The sequence below is a fragment of the Silurus meridionalis genome, chromosome 6, assembly GCF_014805685.1.
Source record: "Silurus meridionalis isolate SWU-2019-XX chromosome 6, ASM1480568v1, whole genome shotgun sequence".
In the NCBI taxonomy this organism is placed as follows: Eukaryota; Metazoa; Chordata; class Actinopteri; order Siluriformes; family Siluridae; genus Silurus; species Silurus meridionalis.
The window spans coordinates 32,154,540-32,174,164 of record NC_060889.1 but is presented as its reverse complement, the minus strand read 5'-3'; the positions used below and the strand labels follow the sequence as shown (position 1 = coordinate 32,174,164).

Genomic DNA, 19,625 nt, shown 5'->3' with positions numbered 1-19,625 from the left:
TTTAGTTGCATCAGTCAAATCATCTCTGTCTTCAGTAAGTGAAAAAACATCACAGTAAATGCAGGCAAACTGAATTTAAAATATTTAAGTAAGTTTGCTGTTCAGGAATTAGCGATTCAAGGGCTAAACACTGCTGTGAACACAGGCATTGACGCTGCTCTTCAAGAGACGTTCCAGCAACTATTTCAATTAACTTTCAAAGACTCTGTAAGTTCAGCATTGCATCAGATTAAACAGTTTGTTTAAGCGCTCAAAGATTTTGTTAGTTCAGGAATTCCAAAAACCGCCTGGGAGAAAGAATGTGGTTCTTATGCAATAAGCAAAACTTTGGAGAATAAAATGACTGATGACATGATATACAACACAAATCTTATTATGAGCTGTCTAATAAAAAAATATGCAGAAATCCATCAGGTGATTACAATTTTTACAGGTATAGGACAAATATGCAGAGATTATTGTCCACCACCATTTATGAATTGATTTAATATTCCTTTGAGTCTTATTGCACAGCGCTGTCCTGGAAACACTGATATTAATTCAAGTCTTCTGAAGCGTCAGTAAGTGGGGAGTGATTCAGGGAAACTGTCTTTTGGAGAATCTTTGAAAAAGAAGTTATTTACATTTACATTCATGACATTTGTCAGATCCCCTTATATAATTAAGACTTATATTTCTCCATTGTTTAAATAAGTTGAGGGTTAAGGGCCTTGCTCTGGAAGGCAGCAGTGGCATCTTGGTTGTGTTATTTTAAGAGTTGCTCAGTAGCTCCTAGTTTTATAACCACAAATGACTGTAGAAAAACTGTAGAAAGATCATTACTTATAATCACACACTCCAGTGCTCATGTTAGTTCTCACTCTCCAGTGTTCTGTAGTGTTAAAAGATTATAAATAACACTCTTGATATCAACCAGGTGAGGATGAGGTTCCCTTTTGAGTCTGGTTCCTCTCAAGGTTTCTTCCTCATAACATCTAAGGGAGTTTTTCCTTGCCACAGTCGCCACGGCTGCTCATCAGGGATAAACACACACCATTCACCTTCACTGTTAAATTCTGTAAAGCTGCTTTGAGACAATGTCTGTTGTGAAAAGCGCAATACAAATAAACCTGACTTAACTGAGACTTCCAATCAGAATTATAAAATCTTAACCACTTTCTCCTTTTTGCTTTTTTAAATGACTTTATTGAATAAATTAGATCCACAATATATACATCTTGTATCACATAAGACAATGGAACATTTCCGGTACATATGCAAACAGTGAGAAATAGTGTTGACATGCAAAACAATATGACAAGTAAGTACATACTAGAAAAAAAATATATATATCATCATATCATACACATAATTCTTAACATGAAAGGGGAGAATAAGTATAAACAATCTTAAATTTACAAAAACTTAATAGTCTTTCAGGCTCCTCGTGAGCACACATTTTCTACATTACAGATGAGTGTCTCTGTATATATATATATATAAACACATATACACCTACGTACAAATGTATATACACATACCTATAAACATACACGAGTACATACATATTCATATGTATCTATACTTTCCTCATTCACATGTTTAACAAGTACCAAGGATGTTTCATTTACATTTACGTTTAAAAACACTCTTAGCGGGAATATTGCACTGATTAATAATAATCATGCATCGTGTTTTCCATATTTTATAATTCACAATACATATCACCATCCAAAAGAATTCCTTTGTTTTTTTGTCCAGATCTTTTTCAAAAATGCCGTAATAGTTTTCTCATTTATATGAATATTCAATCCAGTTTTCACGACTTTTTGCCATATCTCCTCTGAGCGTGGATGGTGTATAAGGAGGTAATCAACGGTTTCATCCTCCGTACAATTGTTTATAGGACATTCTTTAGTTGTTACAAAACAGCTCCATTTCAGAATGCAGCGTACTGCTAGCCTGCCTACACTTATTAACCCACCACGTCACGCACATTTTCTGAGATATTTTGTGTATCATTCTGAATGCACTGTTCGCTTTCTGTCATGTTAAGATACTTGTGTTTGAATAACCCGCCGTGTTCATGTTCAGTCATTTTTTTTATAGATGTTTTTGCTGGATGAATTTATCCAGTCAATATTTAAATGTTCATATTTAAATATTTGATCCCCATATGTTAATTTATAAAATGGTATATTTTGTCTTCCTTTTCCACTCTTTTTTAGCCAAGATTTTTTTCCCCTATCCATTCTGCGTCCCTGTTTATTGCCTGTGTTACATTTTTACAGAAAGCTATTAATAATTTATTGCCGAGCTCAACTGCATTAAGGCCTCCTAGTTCCTTTGGTTTAAACAAAAGTGTTCTTGTCGTCACTTCTCTGTTATTTCCCCAGATAAATCTTACACAGATCTTATTCAGTTCTGTAATGCATTTTTTGCTGGGTGGAAAGATTGTAGCTAAAAAGAAGCGTTTAGGTAAAATATATGTTTTAATAACTTGAATTCTGGTTATACAATTAGATATTTTCCAAATTTCGGTTTCAGATTTAATTTCCTCTTCTTTTCTTTCCCAATTGGTGTCAACACACTTACTGTTTTTAATCACAATTCCTAGCAATTTAATCTCTTGTTTTACTTCTATATTTATTGGTGGAGCGGGCCCAGTATCCATCCAAACTGCCTCTGTCTTATTTTGATTTAGTTTGGCACCGGAGATCTCTTCGTATTCTCTGAATATTTTATTTATTCTATCCAACTCATTTTGGTTCTTTACAAAACTGTTATATCATCAGTGTAAGCTGTAATTTTACTGATTTTCCCGCTTTTCGTTTTCGCTCCCTTTATTTTTAATTCTTTTTTAATCTTGTTTAAGAGCGGGCTAATCGCTATAACATACAGAGCCGCACTTAAGGGACATCCCTGTTTTACACCTCTATTTATCTCAAAATCCTCTGTTAACTGCCCATTTACATTTATTTGGACACTAGATTTCTTATACAGAGTTTTAATCATGTTAATATATCTTTCTGGGAACCCATAGTGTTCCATTGTTTTCCATAGGTATTCTCTTGATATTAAGTCAAATTCTTGGCGTGTTTGACATACATGCTTCACAACCGGTTAACCATAAAAAAATGTTCCTATATTGTTATGAAATGCAGCATTGAGTGTAGCTTTTGATAGGGATCTTCTTTGGTCTGTGGGGCTTCAGTGTTCTCAAAGATTATTCTCTGCTGCAAAAAATAAAATCTTTAATTGCACCAAATCCCTAAAAGAGTTGCATTTAGTTGCATCAGTCAAATCATCTCTGTCTTCAGTAAGTGAAAAAACATCACAGTAAATGCAGACAAACTGAATTTAAAATATTTAAGTAAGTTTGCTGTTCAGAAATTAGCGAATCAAGGGCTAAACACTGCTGTGAACACAGGCATTGACGCTGCTCTTCAAGAGACGTTCCAGCAACTATTTCAATTAACTTTCAAAGACTCTGTAAGTTCAGCATTGCATCAGATTAAACAGTTTGTTTAAGCGCTCAAAGATTTTGTTAGTTCAGGAATTCCAAAACCGCCTGGGAGAAAGAATGTGGTTCTTATGCAATAAGCAAAACTTTGGAGAATAAAATGACTGATGACATGATATCATACACATAATTCTTAACATGAAAGGGAGAATAAGTATAAACAATCTTAAATTTACAAAAACTTAATAGTCTTTCAGGCTCCTCGTGAGCACACATTTTCTACATTACAGATGAGTGTCTCTGTATATATATATATATAAACACATATACACCTACGTACAAATGTATATACACATACCTATAAACATACACGAGTACATACATATTCATATGTATCTATACTTTCCTCATTCACATGTTTAACAAGTACCAAGGATGTTTCATTTACATTTACGTTTAAAAACACTCTTAGCGGGAATATTGCACTGATTAATAATAATCATGCATCGTGTTTTCCATATTTTATAATTCACAATACATATCACCATCCAAAAGAATTCCTTTGTTTTTTTGTCCAGATCTTTTTCAAAAATGCCGTAATAGTTTTCTCATTTATATGAATATTCAATCCAGTTTTCACGACTTTTTGCCATATCTCCTCTGAGCGTGGATGGTGTATAAGGAGGTAATCAACGGTTTCATCCTCCGTACAATTGTTTATAGGACATTCTTTAGTTGTTACAAAACAGCTCCATTTCAGAATGCAGCGTACTGCTAGCCTGCCTACACTTATTAACCCACCACGTCACGCACATTTTCTGAGATATTTTGTGTATCATTCTGAATGCACTGTTCGCTTTCTGTCATGTTAAGATATTTTGTGTTTGTATAACCCGCCGTGTTCATGTTCAGTAATTTTTTATAGATGTTTTTGCTGGATGAGTTTATCCAGTCTATATTTAAATGTTCATATTTAAATATTTGATCCCCATATGTTAATTTATAGAATGGTATATTTTGTCTTCCTTTTCCACTCTTTTTTAGCCAAGATTTTTTTCCCCTATCCATTCTGCGTCCCTGTTTATTGCCTGTGTTACATTTTACAGAAAGCTATTAATAATTTATTGCCGAGCTCAATTGCATTAAGGCCTCCTAGTTCCTTTGGTTTAAACAAAAGTGTTCTTGTCGTCACTTCTCTGTTATTTCCCCAGATAAATCTTACACAGATCTTATTCAGTTTGTAATGCATTTTTGCTGGGTGGAAAGATTGTAGCTAAAAAGAAGCGTTTAGGTAAAATATATGTTTTAATAACTTGAATTCTGGTTATACAATTAGATATTTTCCAAATTTCGGTTTCAGATTTAATTTCCTCTTCTTTTCTTTCCCAATTGGTGTCAACACACTTACTGTTTTTAATCACAATTCCTAGCAATTTAATCTCTTGTTTTACTTCTATATTTATTGGTGGAGCAGGGCCAGTATCCATCCAAACTGCCTCTGTCTTATTTTGATTTAGTTTGGCACCGGAGATCTCTTCGTATTCTCTGAATATTTGATTTATTTTATTCAACTCATTTTGGTTTTTTACAAAAACTGTTATATCATCAGTGTAAGCTGTAATTTTACTGATTTTCCCGCTTTTCGTTTTCGCTCCCTTTATTTTTAATTCTTTTTTAATCTTGTTTAAGAGCGGGCTAATCGCTATAACATACAGAGCCGCACTTAAGGGACATCCCTGTTTTACACCTCTATTTATCTCAAAATTCTCTGTTCACTGCCCATTTACATTTATTTGGACACTAGATTTCTTATACAGAGTTTTAATCATGTTGATACATCTTTCTGGGAACCCATAGTGTTCCATTGTTCTCCATAGGTATTCTCTTGATATTAAGTCGAATGCTTTTTTTTGGTCTAAACCTACTATAAAGAATTTTTTATCCGGGGCATTTCTAATTAGTTCTCTAACTGTACACAAGTTATCCCACATATAATGACTTTTTATTGCGCAGGTCTGTTCTTTGTCTATTATTTTGTCTAAAGTGGAGTTCATTCTGTTCACTAGTACCTTAGCAAGAATTTTGTAGTCTATATTCCTAAGGCTAATTTTTCTCCAGTTATCCAGTTCACATCTGTCTCCTTACTTGTATATTAAAGTTATAATACTTTTGTACAAGGAATCGGGAAAAGTTCCCATTTGTATCCCTTCATTGTACATGTCAGTTAATATGTCTACTATTTCTGTCATACATGTTTTGTAGCGCTCTGCAGGTATCCCGTCAGGTCCGGGAATTTTTCCATCATTTAGTTGTAAAACAGCGTCAATGACTTCTTGTGTCTCAACTGGACCCTCGAAGAATAGTTGATCTGAATCCTTTTGAACATTACAGGATCCCATTACAGTTAATTTTATCTGTTACAATGTATATTTTTGATGTAGCCTTTAAGAATTTCCTCCGTATTAAGTCTCTTTTATCTTTTTCATTTTCGATAATGTTCCCGTCGCTATCCTTTATACCTTTAATTGAGTGACTGTCTCTACATTTCTTTAGGCGTCTTATAATGCTCTGTGGGTTTCTGGTAAATGTCGTATCAACACCAGCATGCAGCTGAGCTTTTTTAAAGACTTGGTCATCAAATTGATTTAACTTCGATTTTATTTTATGTAAATCTTCGTTGTCCTCTGTTTTTCATTTTCTTAGATTGTAATTCTACATATCGAGCCAAAAGTTATATATATTTCTCATTATTTTGTTGATTAATTGTTTTGCTTTTTTTTTTTAAGGTAGTCTGTTATTTGTTTTTTAAATACTTCCCACATTTCTGCGTTTGTTTTTGTTAAAATCTTTAATTCTTTATTTCGTCTAATCTCTTCCCTTAGTTCATTTACCACCTCACTATTTTTGAGGCATGTTGTATTGAGTTTCCAAACCCTGCTCTGGACTTCAAGATCTAAAAGTATTCTTACACACACTGCCAAATGATCAGACTCTAAAAGGTGTTCAGTTCTATATTGTATAACCTTTATTTTATTTGAAACATATATCCTATCTATTCTCGTTTTTGTTTTTAAGTCAAACCTGGTAAATTCGTAATCATTAGGGAATTTTTTCCTACAGGTATCTTTCATATCGCATGTGTCAGTTACTGTTTTTAGGACATTCCCTTCTCTACTTACGGTTGTTTTGTGTGATGGAATTTTGTCTTTTTCACTTGTAATTGTATTAAAGTCACCACATATTATGACACTATACCCAACATTTACAATTTCATATAGTTTATGAAAGATTTTTATTTTCCTGGCTCTATGTGGAGGAGTGTAGACATTGATTATTCTTAACTTTAGGTTTTTATACCAGCAGTCTACCAGAAGAAGTCTACCAGGTATTATTTCCCGATGTAAAATAACTTCTGCTTTCTCCCTAAAAAATATACCCACTCCATCAGCTCGATCTTTGCCTATAGATATAATTATACTCTCATTTATCCATTTATTTTTAACACTATCGATATCTGGCTGACTAGTTAGCCTTAATTCTTGTGTACAAATTATGTCTCACTTTTTTCCCATAAGAGAGGTCATTTTACTTTCTCTATTCTTCATTGATTGTATTCCTCTTACATTAATTGAAACAATATTTAGTGACATATTAAAAATAAAGAATGTAATCATCTCTTAGTTTCTTTTTTTTGAATTGTCTGTAGATGGCGGTGATGTCCTTTTTCGCCTTTTTGGGTTAGTGACAACTGTTGTATCAATATTGTCTGTGTTTGTAGCTAAAACTTCATACCTATTAGCAGAGTTGAAGCTCAAAGCGTCTGTTGTAACCGTTGGAAGGTCTGGTAACGTGTCATCATTAGTTGGTTCATGCGTGGAGGTTGTCCCATCTATGTTGTCTTTTCCTTTATCTTTCTCTCCGTCTAATTTTGAAGGTTCTGGTAGCGGGATATATTCATCTTCATAGCTACTGGATGATGTATCGCTTGTTGAACTTGTATTATCCGTGTCACTGTTGCTGGATTGGCTGTCCTCTTTACTTCATTCCTCTGCTGTTCCCCGTGCCTGTTCATCTGGTATGTCGTCCTCGGCTTGCTTGGTGTTATTTCGCCTTTTTGGAGCACAGTCATACAGTAAGAAAGTAATTTAGATAGGGAGTCCTGAGAGACCACCAGAGGCAAACCGCCTGGACCTTAGCTCCATACCTGCTGATTATAATGATCTGGACACAGTCTTTCACAAGGGCAGGGCATTGTCATTAAGCACACCACCTCTACAATTGTGCAATCGAATTGCTGCCAGGAACCACGTACCCCTCAAGGACCTGATTGCCTGTGTCACCTAAAGCATTCTGAGAGAGAGAGAGAGAGAGAGAGAGAGAGAGAGAGAGAGAGAGAGAGAGAGACCATTACTAACTACATCCAGGGGTCCATTCACTATGGATTTATCTATCCGTCAACCTCTGTCAAAGGGGCAGGTTGTATTTTGTTGAGAAGATGGACAAGAATCTTCACCCTCAATGGAGAGCTCCATCTCCAAGAAAGCCCAGCAGAGTCTCTACTTCCTGAGAAGGCTGAGCAAAGCTCATCTCCCTCCCCCCCATCCTGACAATGGGAAGCTTTATGTAGCTTTATGTTGTGTGTTGTACCTCTATGTTGTTTAGTGTAGCACGAGGGTTCTGGTGGAACGTTGTCTCTAAAAAAAAGCCTCTTGACTTGACTTGACTTCACCCATACATTGACTACTTTAGGCTAAATGACATCAGGAAGATTAACTGGTACCCTGCCCATGGTGTTCTTGGATATCAAGCTTTTCCAGGGGACCACTATCTTCACTAAACTCAACCTTCGAAATGCCTAACAACTCAAATGCATCCAGGAGAGAGATGAATGTGAGATGGCCATTAATACACAGGCAGGCCAGTACCTCCCCACTACCTGCTCCTGAATCAGCTGTATGTAAAGGCAGAGAAATGGAACTATGTGATGGTAAGTTCCAAATTAGTAACCATTTGTCACTCATCAGTTCCCTGTTGTTTCTCCATGAGCTGGGAAACAACAGGGAACTGATGAGTGATAAATGGTTACTAATTTGTTTGAATTGGTAGTTGGTGTATGTTAAACAAACAAATATATGTAGTGAATACATAATTAAATAAATACAAATAAATGGGATTTTAATATGGTTTGGGTTATATATCAGTAGGAGAATGCTGAGGATGGAGACACCAGGAAGGAGGAAAAGAGGAAGACCAAGGAGGAGGTTTATGGATGTGGTGAGGGAAGACATGCAGGTAGTTGGTGTGAAAGAGGCAGATGTAGAGGACAGGGGGATATGTAGACGGATGATCCGCTGTGGAGACCCCTAATGGGAGAAGCCAAAAGAATTGAAAAAAAAACAGAAAAGAAAAAAAAACTGAAAGAAAGAATTGTGTTTAAATCTGCTAGAAAAAAACTACTTTTACCCAGAAGCTATTTATTATACATGTCAAACTGGAACTGATAGTTGAAAAAAGCAAAGAAAACGCTTTTTAAAATGCAGCTGTTCTACCTGGAACAGTTCATTGTAGAGAGTCCATCTGCTGATAAAAATACTTTACAGAGAATACAAGAACTATGACAGATAAACTATTAGTGGTCATCATTTGCACAACATTTACTGTCACTATAAACATATAAAAGGTATGACATCATATTTATGATATTTATTTGCAACTTTGCTTTGTATGATTCAGATTGTTTTGGTGGTTAAATATATTCCATTTAAATAACACATAAGGAGACGGAATAATTTACAACAAAATACAACAATGCTGTACTGCATTTCTGTGTAATTGGGTGAAAAGTATTAAAGTTGTTTAGGTTTGGAGCTTCACCTTCAAAGTGGTGCATTTCATTAAATCCAACAAATGCCAATAGAGGATTCAGTGTATTCCAGATAATCCCCTGGTAATGTCTGATGAGATGATCGTGTTCTCAGAGGTACACCATTAATCACTGAATCAAAACTTCTCTCCATTCTTCTCTCCACACAGCACTGGTGCAAGGTGAAAGAAAAAGCTGCTTTTCATGGTGGAGACACACAAAGCACATGTTTAGGAGAACTAACTAATATTCTGAGATAAAGACATTGTTTTGAAGAGACAATTCTGCTAAAGTTCTTATGCTATATGAGAGACAAATGATCTAAAACATACTGCTAATGTAACATGTTTTTAAGGGTCATTGGAGAAGTCAGTCACCTGATCTGAAGCTGATTGAACATGCCTTAAAAAAAAAACTTAAAAAGGCAATAATCTACCCATAAGTAAAATTCTCTCATTTGGGTAAAACAAACAAAAAAACGACATCAAATGACTAAATTACCATTTTTTTTTTACATTTGTTTATTATATTTTGTAGCTTACTGGAAACCCCGTACATGCTCTAAAGCTTATGCTTAGCTATAAAGGAGAAGAACTCGATACAGAAACACTTATAAGGACAATTTCAATAAAATCCTTCCAAGTAAAGTCTATTGTGTGCGTGGTATTGCATGCAGTTTACAACAGTTGTTAATCTTTTTCATAAACTGTTTATACTTTTGTGTTTTCTTTCTCGTAGGATTTACACAAAAACACACAATTTGCCTTCATTTTAACCCCCAGGAAAACTGTAATGCAGTGAAAAAAATGCACTGAAACGCAGGACAAAAACAGGGCAATGTGGAGAAATGCAGAATCAGAATCAGAAATGGTCCAAAATGTACTGCTAGAACTGGTTTTATACACATGTCTGCATGTACAGTGAGTGATGTAACACTGTAGACGCTGTACTCCGATACATTTAATTATAAATATATTACATTATAATGCCACTATAAAATACTGGAGTGTGTTTTTTATTAAACTGTCTTGTCCAGTATCAACATTTTTTAGCCAATGAACCTGTTGATAACAGAAATTTGTTTTAATTTTCATTTTAATATCAGCTCGAACAACAAAATATTGTATTGTTAAAAATCAAATACTATAAACATCTGATGTAATATAATTATAGAAGTTTGCACAGAGCAATGCTGCCCTCTGCTGGTATAAATCAATAGGTCAGAGAGACGCATATAGACGTATATGGACACACACACACACACACACACACACACACACACACACACACACACACACACACACACACACACACACACACACAGCGGTGTGGAAAACGCAAATTTAATTCAATCCTGGATTCATTTAAACTACTGTAAGATATTATGGGATGTCATCTGCAATCAAAATCAAAAAGCGCTTCAGTCTTTCTATGTATGAAGAAAACCTCATACACAGAGTCTGGAGATCAGAGTGGGCGTGTTTAATGAAACTGAAAGCGGAAGTGAACTCTTTCTGGTAAAGTCCAGTGCTGAGCAGTGATTTACTGCAGTGCGGGTGGATAATCTTCTGCACTCAAGGGCATTTCTGCTGCTGCACAGGGCTGTAAGTACCGGCGTTATTACTACCTTCATCATCATCATCATCATCATCATAATATGTAATTAATAATAATTAATAATATAATGCTGTCTTAAAGCAAAATTATTTATTTAGATTTTTTAATTATTGTTCAAACCCTATTTTCTCTGCAAGCATTTTGCAAGTTCTCCCACTTAGAAATCATGGAGGGGTCTGAAATTGTCATCGTAGGTGCATGTCCACTGTGAGAGACATAATCTAAAAAAAAATCCAGATAAAAAATGCTAAGACAAAGCGAGATTTTGGCAGTTCCACTTCAAAAACATCGAAACCTGGGTAATGAGAAGCCTTTATAGGCCATCAATTAGGACTAAAGCAGCTAATATGCACACAAACACATACATGTGACGTCAGTTCCTGTTTCCTGTTGTGGAACTGTTTGCCGGGAATTTTGTTTGTATCGGCGTTTTAAACTTTTTACAGTTCGTTTTCTCTCTCTTTCATCGCTTTAAAATATCAAAATATCGTTTTGATTTCCTGTATCCTTTACTTTCCATTGGCTCCATCTCATCTATTTTTGCTTTCGAAAGAGCGTTTTTTTCCCTGTTTGAAGGTTTGAAAGCAGTGAGTGGAGAACATTCCCACCAGAACTACAGTACACCACACTACAGTAACCACATTAGGGTACGTAATTTCTCTGCTATGGCGAACATCCAGTTCAGGTGAAGGTAATATTCCCCCGACTCCGGCATTAGAGCCCTCGCAGCGGGGCGAATGGGTGACGGCTCGGCGGCATACTTGCAAAGCCAAAGCTAACGCTAAGGCTCGCCTATGGGAGCACCATTCTTCTCCGCTTTGCGTGTCCAACAGGTTTGCTCTCCTCAGTGAAGCACCTGCTGAGAAACCTGAAAGAGCTCTGGTTTTAGGAGACTCCATTCTGAGGCACGTGAAATTAGCTAGACCTTTAGGGGCACCAGCAGCACAGGTTATGTGTATACCGGGAGCCAGGGCGCCGGACATAGCAGGTCAGCTTAGATTCTTAGGAAAGTACAGGTTCTCTACGAAAGTTTTTCACACAGGAGCTAATGATATACGCCTTCGACAGTCAGAAGTTACCAAGAGTTATATTATAGAGGTGTGTAAATTAGCAAAGGCAGTGTCCGATGCAGTAACATGCTCTGGCCCCATCCCAATGCGACGTGGCGATGTAGCCTACAGCAGGATATGGTCGCTGAACTGCTGGATGTCCGAGTGGTGCTCCAAAAACAATGTGGGCTCTATTAATAATTGGAGCATTTTTAAGGGCAAGGCTGGCCTGTTAGGGCGGGACGGTATCCATCCCACTCTCATTTCTTGTAGTATAGGTCATAGTCTCAGAACAGCACTAGTTAACAAGTGACTGTCTAGAGCCAAGGCCAGGGAGCAGACAGACAGGTTAAACCGATCGTCTGCTAGCTGCACAGAGTCGTCACTCAGGATCCACCATATTGAGACTGTGTCTGTCCCCGAGCAAAACCAAAATATAGGAATTCTCAGAAAGTCTGTTTTAGTAACCTGATTAACATTAAATTAAATAGGACTGAACGCACAGCCAGCACCTCTGATCTAAAGATAGGATTGCTGAATATTAGATCTCTCACGTCAAAAGCGCTGACTATAAGCATAATCCTAAATTTTTATTCAGCACCGTAGCAAAATTAACAGGATATAAAATCACTGCACTCACATGCACACCATCATTAGGTAGTTATGATTTCATGAACTTTTTTTCCAGACGGTTAATATAAATCCAAATTATTTTACAAGTAACCCTGTAGACAGCAGTGTACTTATAACAGACAAACCTGACCTTGACCCATGTCAGCTGTCCAACTACAGACCAATATCAAATCTTCCCTTTATATCCAAAATTCTAGAAAAGGTTGTAGCACAGCAGTTCTGCTCACATCTACTTATGAATAACATTTTTGAAATGTATCAGTCAGGATTTCGGCCTCATCATAGCACAGAGACGGCGCTAGTTAAGGTGGTAAATGACCTGTTATTGGCCTCTGATCAGGGTTTTGTCTCTTTACTTGTTTTGCTCGACCTTAGTGCAGCTTTTGACACCATTGATCACACTATACTGCTTGCTAGACTTGAGAATGTTGTTGGAATAAAGGGAACAGCTCTCTCTTGGCTCAAGTCTTATTTGACTGATCGCTATCAGTTTGTTGATGTAAATAGTGAGTTCTCCACACTCTATGAGGTAAAGTTTGGTGTTCCACAAGGATCTGTCTTAGGCCCTCTGCTTTTCTCTTTATATATGCTGCCTCTTGGTGAAAATATTCATAAACATGGGATTCGCTTCCATTGCTATGCTGATGACACACAGCTGTATATTTCAGCAAAGGCAGATAAGAGGTCAGCTTAACAATGTTGAGAAGTGTGTAAAGGACATTAGACAGTGGATGCTTAATAACTTTCTTCTGCTCAACTCAGATAAGACGGAAGTACTTTTACTAGGACCACATGCAGCTAGAAGTAAACTTTCCGATTATGTAGCATCTCTGGATGGTGTTTCTGTTTCAGCATGTACGGCTGTCAAAGACCTTGGTGTGATTATTGACCCGAGTCTTTCCTTTGAGTCTCACGTGAATAATATCACCAGGATCGCCTTCTTTCACCTTAGAAATATTACTACAATTGGAAATATGATGTCGTTACAGGATGCAGAAAAACTAGTTCATGATTTTGTTACTTGTCGACCATTAGGGGCGCCACAGTGGATCATCCGTCTCCACACCCCCCTGTCCTCTACATCTGCCTCTTTCACACCAACTACCTGCATGTCTTCCCTCACTACATCCATGAACCTCTTCCTTGGCCTTCTTCTTTTCCTCCTATCTTGTGGCTCCATCCTCAGCATTCTTCTACCAATATAATACATGTCCCTCCTCCGCACATGTCCAAACCATCTCAATCTCACCTCCCTCACCTTGTCACCAAAACGTCCAACATGCGCTGTCCCTCTAATAAACTAATTATATATTAAGTTATATTGTTTCTAGATGTTCAGTGGTCCAGTCGAGCTCTGCGGGGTCTGACGGAGATCTATCTAATATCGTAATTTCGGGAAGATTATTAATAAAACGCGCTGCTGTAGCTGACGTGAAAGTACGCTTAACACGGTAACGTGGTGAGGTAGTAATGCAATGACTTAGGCGAATTTTAAATGAGATTAGATAATGGTCTGAAATAACTTCAGAGATGATGTAAAATTCATGTAAAAAGATTGATGTAAAATGTAGCCTATAAGTGCAGGATTCTAACGATATATGGGAGAATTTTATTCCCCATGTGTGTGAGTCTTAGTTTTATTACTCTTTAAAAAAAAAAATAATGTTCAATGCAGGTAATGTATATCCATGGCAATCATCTATCAGCAATATCAACTTTGAGTAATAGACAGTAAAGCTCAAAGTGTCTTCTTTCCAAAGATATTTAAATTGTGTATGTAGCTATTTTTATCAGGATCTGTAGGGCATTTTCAGCTGTGAGTCCCAAAATCTGTGCCGAAGGCTGACAGGTTAAGAGAATTCTTGAAGCTGAACATAAAATCTATAGTGCTAGCATTAATTGATAGTCACTTCCTGGTTAGCAGCTTACACTAGCGCTACGGATTGTTTAGCAGTGGTACGGTGTGAGTAGCCACAGCGACACTGCGCTAACTGTAATTTCTCTTTATACTGATGTCATTGTTGGCATCTTGGTACACAAACTTATGATTATATATAAATATGTGTGTGTGTGTGTGTGTGTGTGTGTGTGTGTGTGTGTGTGTGTGTGTGTGTGTGTGTGTATATATATATATATATATATAAAATGACTGAGAAACATTGTATTTGTGGTGATGTTATGAGACAGAACATGGTAATTTTATCTAAACTGTACCATAATTAACAAATATTCATTTTATAAATATTCAGGATGGTGTAGTTGCTTTGTAACATGAAAATTGTTTTGGAACTGCAGTTATTACTAAATGATTAAACGTACTACAGTAAAACCCCGTTGGACGAGCATAATTTGTTCTTGAAAATTGCTCGTAGGTCCATTTGCTTGTATGTTCAAACAAATTTTTCCCATAAGAATTGAATGTAAAAGAGATTTAATCTGTTCTGAGATCTCATCCGATCGCTTATTTCTGCACTTAAAAAGTATTTGTAGCCTATTTTAACAAACAAATACACCACAAATTACCTGTAATGTAAACATAATTTAACACTTACTCATGTGGTAGTGGTTGATTGCTTGTGTGAGACGCACACCATGCTCGTAACCTTCTCGGTTTCCATGGAAATTCTATTTACTTTCGTTTTCACAGCACCATCACTGATTTTCTTGGGAGACATTTTTCAAGATTTCTAGTGAAATAAAAATATAAAACTAAAAAAAGTTATGTTTTTTGCTGCAGGGCTGCAGGGTTTTACTGTACCTAAAAGAGAGGAACTAAAGAAAGGCCAGTCAAGGAAGACTGAAAGGATAAAAAAGATGATTTGTCATTAATAAATAAATATTTATAATTATGGCTAAAGTGCTATGGTGAAAGAGGAATAAAACACCTGGGGACATACTGTTAAAGAAAAATTAGGGGCTTGCTAACAATAACTGTGATTCATCACATCACTCAGTCAGTATTTTACTGTAACACACACTAATGTTACTTATTGTTACATTTTCATTTCAGAACCAGTATGGGAGGAGGTCCATCTGTTGGAGTCCAAACATTTGACAATAAAACTCGATACAAATGGACTGTTTGCATTGGGGGATTCATTTTCCCTGATAGCTTCACCCAAGTAATGCAAACAGTTAATTATTTTACATAAAATATGATGCAAGCCAATTTTTTGAAAAGTTGGGACACATAAAATGTAAATTAAAAACAAAATGCAATGCAGGATAGAGGATAGAAAACATAGCAAATGTTTAAACTGGGGAAATGTTTTTTCAGAAAAAAAATAATAAAAAAAGGTAATTTTGAAATTGATGGCTGCAGCACATATCAAACATTTGAGACAGGCCCATGTTTACCACAGTATAGCATCCCCTTTAAATTATAGCCTGTAAACATCTGGAAACTGAGGAAATTAATTGCTGGAGTTTAAGGAGAGGAACGTTCTCCTATTCTTGCTTGATATAGGATTCAAACTGCTTAACAGTCCCTGGTCTGTGCCATATATTTTCAATTGATGGAAAGTTTTGACTGCAGGCAGGCAGGCCAGTTCAGCACCTGGACTGTTCTACACAAAGTCATGCTGAAATATACAAGGCATTCACAAAAAAAATTGTTGTCTGAATGGGAGCATACTGTATGCTGCTGGATACATCTGGATATATATAAAACCTGGATATATCTTTCAGCATTGATGGAGCCTTTTCACAATCCGCTAATGCTCACGCATACATCAGAGATGCAGGCTTTTAAACTGAGTGCTTATAATAAGCCAGATGGTCCCTTTACTCTTTAGTCTGGCAGATGCTGTGTCCATGACTGCCAAAAGAATGTATAGACATCTGACCACAGAACAGTTTTCCACTTTGCCTCAGTGGAAAATATCACATTAGCTTTTGCTCAGAGAAGTTGAGAGTGTTTATGGATCATGTTCTTTTTTTAATGATAGAACGTTTAACTGTGTCTACAGACTGATATTCGGCAGTATTCCTGAGCCCCTTCAGTGATTTCCATTACATAATAAAGCCTGTTTTTATTGAAGTAACATTTGATGGCATGAAGATCACGGCCATTTAATATTCCCCAGATTCTCTGACAGTTTTGATGATATGTACTGTAGATGATGACATATTTAAAGTCTTTACAATTTTACATTGAGGAACATTATTCTGAAATTGATCAACAGTTTATAGACACAGTCTTCCACAGATTAGTAAAGCTTCTCCCATCTTTACTTCGGAGAGATTTTGCCTCTCTAATACACTATTTATACCCCAATCATCTTACTGACCTGCTGTTGGAATTCAGAGTCTGTCTCCAAGTGGACACATTCACAAGGTGGCTCATGATTCTCTGTTCTTGAGGCTCAAATTGTTTAATCTCAATTTCATTAAGTATATTACTTAATGTACAAGTACATGCACATTACTGTAAATTGTTCTCACAAAAATGTATAATTAACAAATAATGTTTAGATCTGATCAGTTAATTTAGTTTAGTTGGTCTTCATCCCAATACTATTCAAATTTAAATCCCAAACAGTAAAAAATTAAGCAAATTAATTCACTTAACCAATCTCATTATACATTATATTCACAAATACTTAATATTAACAATTTAACTTTACCAGAATGAAGAAACTTTCAGACGTGAATGTGTCAGCATGTTCCACAGAGATCTCAGAAGGTACCTTCCAACAGCAATGGCACACCAAAGCAGCTGTAAGAAAGTGCACCCAGAGTGAAATTTTCCCTACGTTTTATCCTCTGCACTTGATGAATTTCACATTTTTTTAAAGCATGTACCAATAATCTTACAAAACCTTAATGTTTTTAACATTCCTCAAAAGTAGATTAGCCTTGTAAAACATTTCTTCTAAATAACTTCCATGTCCCTGTCTGAAAAGACGTCCTGTTTTTCCAGCTTTGTGTCTACTTTCTTGCACATATTTCTTGCTCAGAATGAATGCTATATATGTTAGTATGCTAATTGTGTTTATTATTTTTGGTTATGTCTTTTATTATGCTAAATAAGTCCTACTCTTTAATGTTTCTGAAAAGTTGAACATTTTCTCAGTTTAAACATTTCATATGATTTCTTTGTTTGACTATGAATAATATATTGGTTTATGAGATTTGCAAATCATTGCATTCTGTTTTTATTTACATTTTACACAATGTCCCACCTTTTTTTAAATTGGGGTTGAATATGACCAAATTCCATATAACTATTGTATGTGGAAACATGAGATTTTTTTATTATTATACATGTGTGAATATAGCAGACTAAAATTTATAGATCTGATTCTGTGTGTGTTCAGTTCACAGTGGAACCTAACGGAAAGCAGACATATAAATATCCATATCCTCATCCAAGTGGCATTATACCTCCTTTTGTTTATTTGTATTCAAATACACTCTTCATCAAGGTGAAGTATGGAGAGTGTTCAGACTGCTTCAGTGATCCACATTTGTGGTACAATATTAAAACAAAGGATGATGCATATTTTACAATTCGAGAGAGTGGAGACCGCCGTAAAATACATCTGGACTGCAATATACATTATGAAGAGAAAAAGTCAACATGCCCAAATTACGGTATGTGTTTTTGTTTTTTAAAATATTTGATAAAATATCTTTGGTAAACACTACACAGACTGCACCATACAGCCATGGCCAGAATGTTTGAGAATGACACAAGTATTTCTTTTACTGCTGCTTCAAGTCAAGTTAAAAAGCTTAGATTGTCATTTCAACCATATAAAGCTGACTCAGTACACAGTGAAATAATACAATGTTTCTCCAGAACCCTGGTGCTACATAAAGCAACATCACCCAACATAGAACTACATAACAGAACACAACATTTAGATCTATGGTGTTTAGCAGACGATGTGTCCAAAGTGGCGTAAAAAAGTTCTTTGAGTATCTATCAATAAAAAAAATCTACACTGGTAGGCTGGTACTTATATTACAATTTAAGATAAATCATCTCTATTGAGAGGATTATTTTTTTTAACAAAGCAAACCTGGAAGTGTTAGTTGAAGTGTTTCAGGAAGAGGCAGGTCTTCACCCGTTGCTTGAAGATAGTCAGGGACTCTGCTGTTTGGACATCTATGGGAAGTTCATTCCACCACCTTGGTGCCAGAACAGAGAAGAGCCTTGCAGTATATTTACCTCTCATTCTGAGAGAAAGTGACACCAGTCGAGCAGTGCTGGAGGATCTCCGACAGCGTGGTGCAGTGGGGTGGTGTGGGAGAACTTGGGCAGATTGAACACAAGTCGTGCAACTGCGTTTTGGGTCATTTGCAGTGGACAAATAGAATTCAGGGGAAGAACTGCCAGCAGAGAGCTGCAATAGTCCATTCTCGAGATAACTTGAAAATCTCTTCTCTAGTCTCTAATCTCTAGTCAATTCTCGCTATTCCTAGGATAACCTATTCCTATCCGAGCGGAAGCTTTTGAATCTGAGGTGGGAAAGGAGATGATGAGGTGAGTGTCATCAGCATAGCAGAATGTGAGGATATGAGCAACCTTCCAGGTAGGAAGCAAACCATTCCCAAGCTGATCTATGTATACCGAGGCTTCTGAGGGTAGACAAGAGAGTGTTATGGTTAACTGTGACAAATGCTGCTAAAAGGTAGATGAGGATGAGTAAAGATAGAGAAACTTGACAATGAAGGAGTAGGGGATTCCTAGCTGTGTAGTGTAGGCATTGTTAGGGAGGAAGTGAAGGTCTGGCAAATTTTCTCAATCTTCTTATCATAGAAGGAGGCAAAGTCTTCAGCAGTAAGGGAGGTTGAAGCAGGTGGAGCAGAGCTATATACACAACATAGAGCTAAGTGCATCGTGTGCAAACATTGCAAGACAAAGGACAGTGCAGGCAAACTAAGACAGTGTAGAGCAGATACACAAATACACAAAATAGTGCAGATCGTACAATGTTAAAAAATTGTAAACAAGAGATTGCTTCTAAATATAAACACAACACAACATTGCAAAACACACAACCGCAGCAATCGA

At 36.4% G+C, this 19,625-nt stretch overlaps 2 protein-coding genes across 4 annotated transcripts in view; one reads left to right on the top strand and one right to left on the bottom strand.

Moving 5' to 3' along the window:
* The window catches only part of LOC124387798, a 146,300-nt gene that overhangs the window by 40,596 nt on the left and 86,079 nt on the right, over positions 1-19,625 (bottom strand). The window lies entirely within an intron of this gene.
* LOC124387799 (protein translocase subunit SecA-like) overlaps positions 10,671-19,625 on the top strand; it is a 97,933-nt gene continuing 88,978 nt past the window's right edge. For all 3 annotated transcript variants that reach the window (XM_046852388.1, XM_046852387.1, XM_046852389.1), the window contains exons 1-3: positions 10,671-10,909; positions 15,615-15,726; positions 17,923-18,199. The gene's annotated coding sequence lies outside the window, so the exon portion shown is untranslated. The remainder of the gene's footprint in view (positions 10,910-15,614; positions 15,727-17,922; positions 18,200-19,625) is intronic.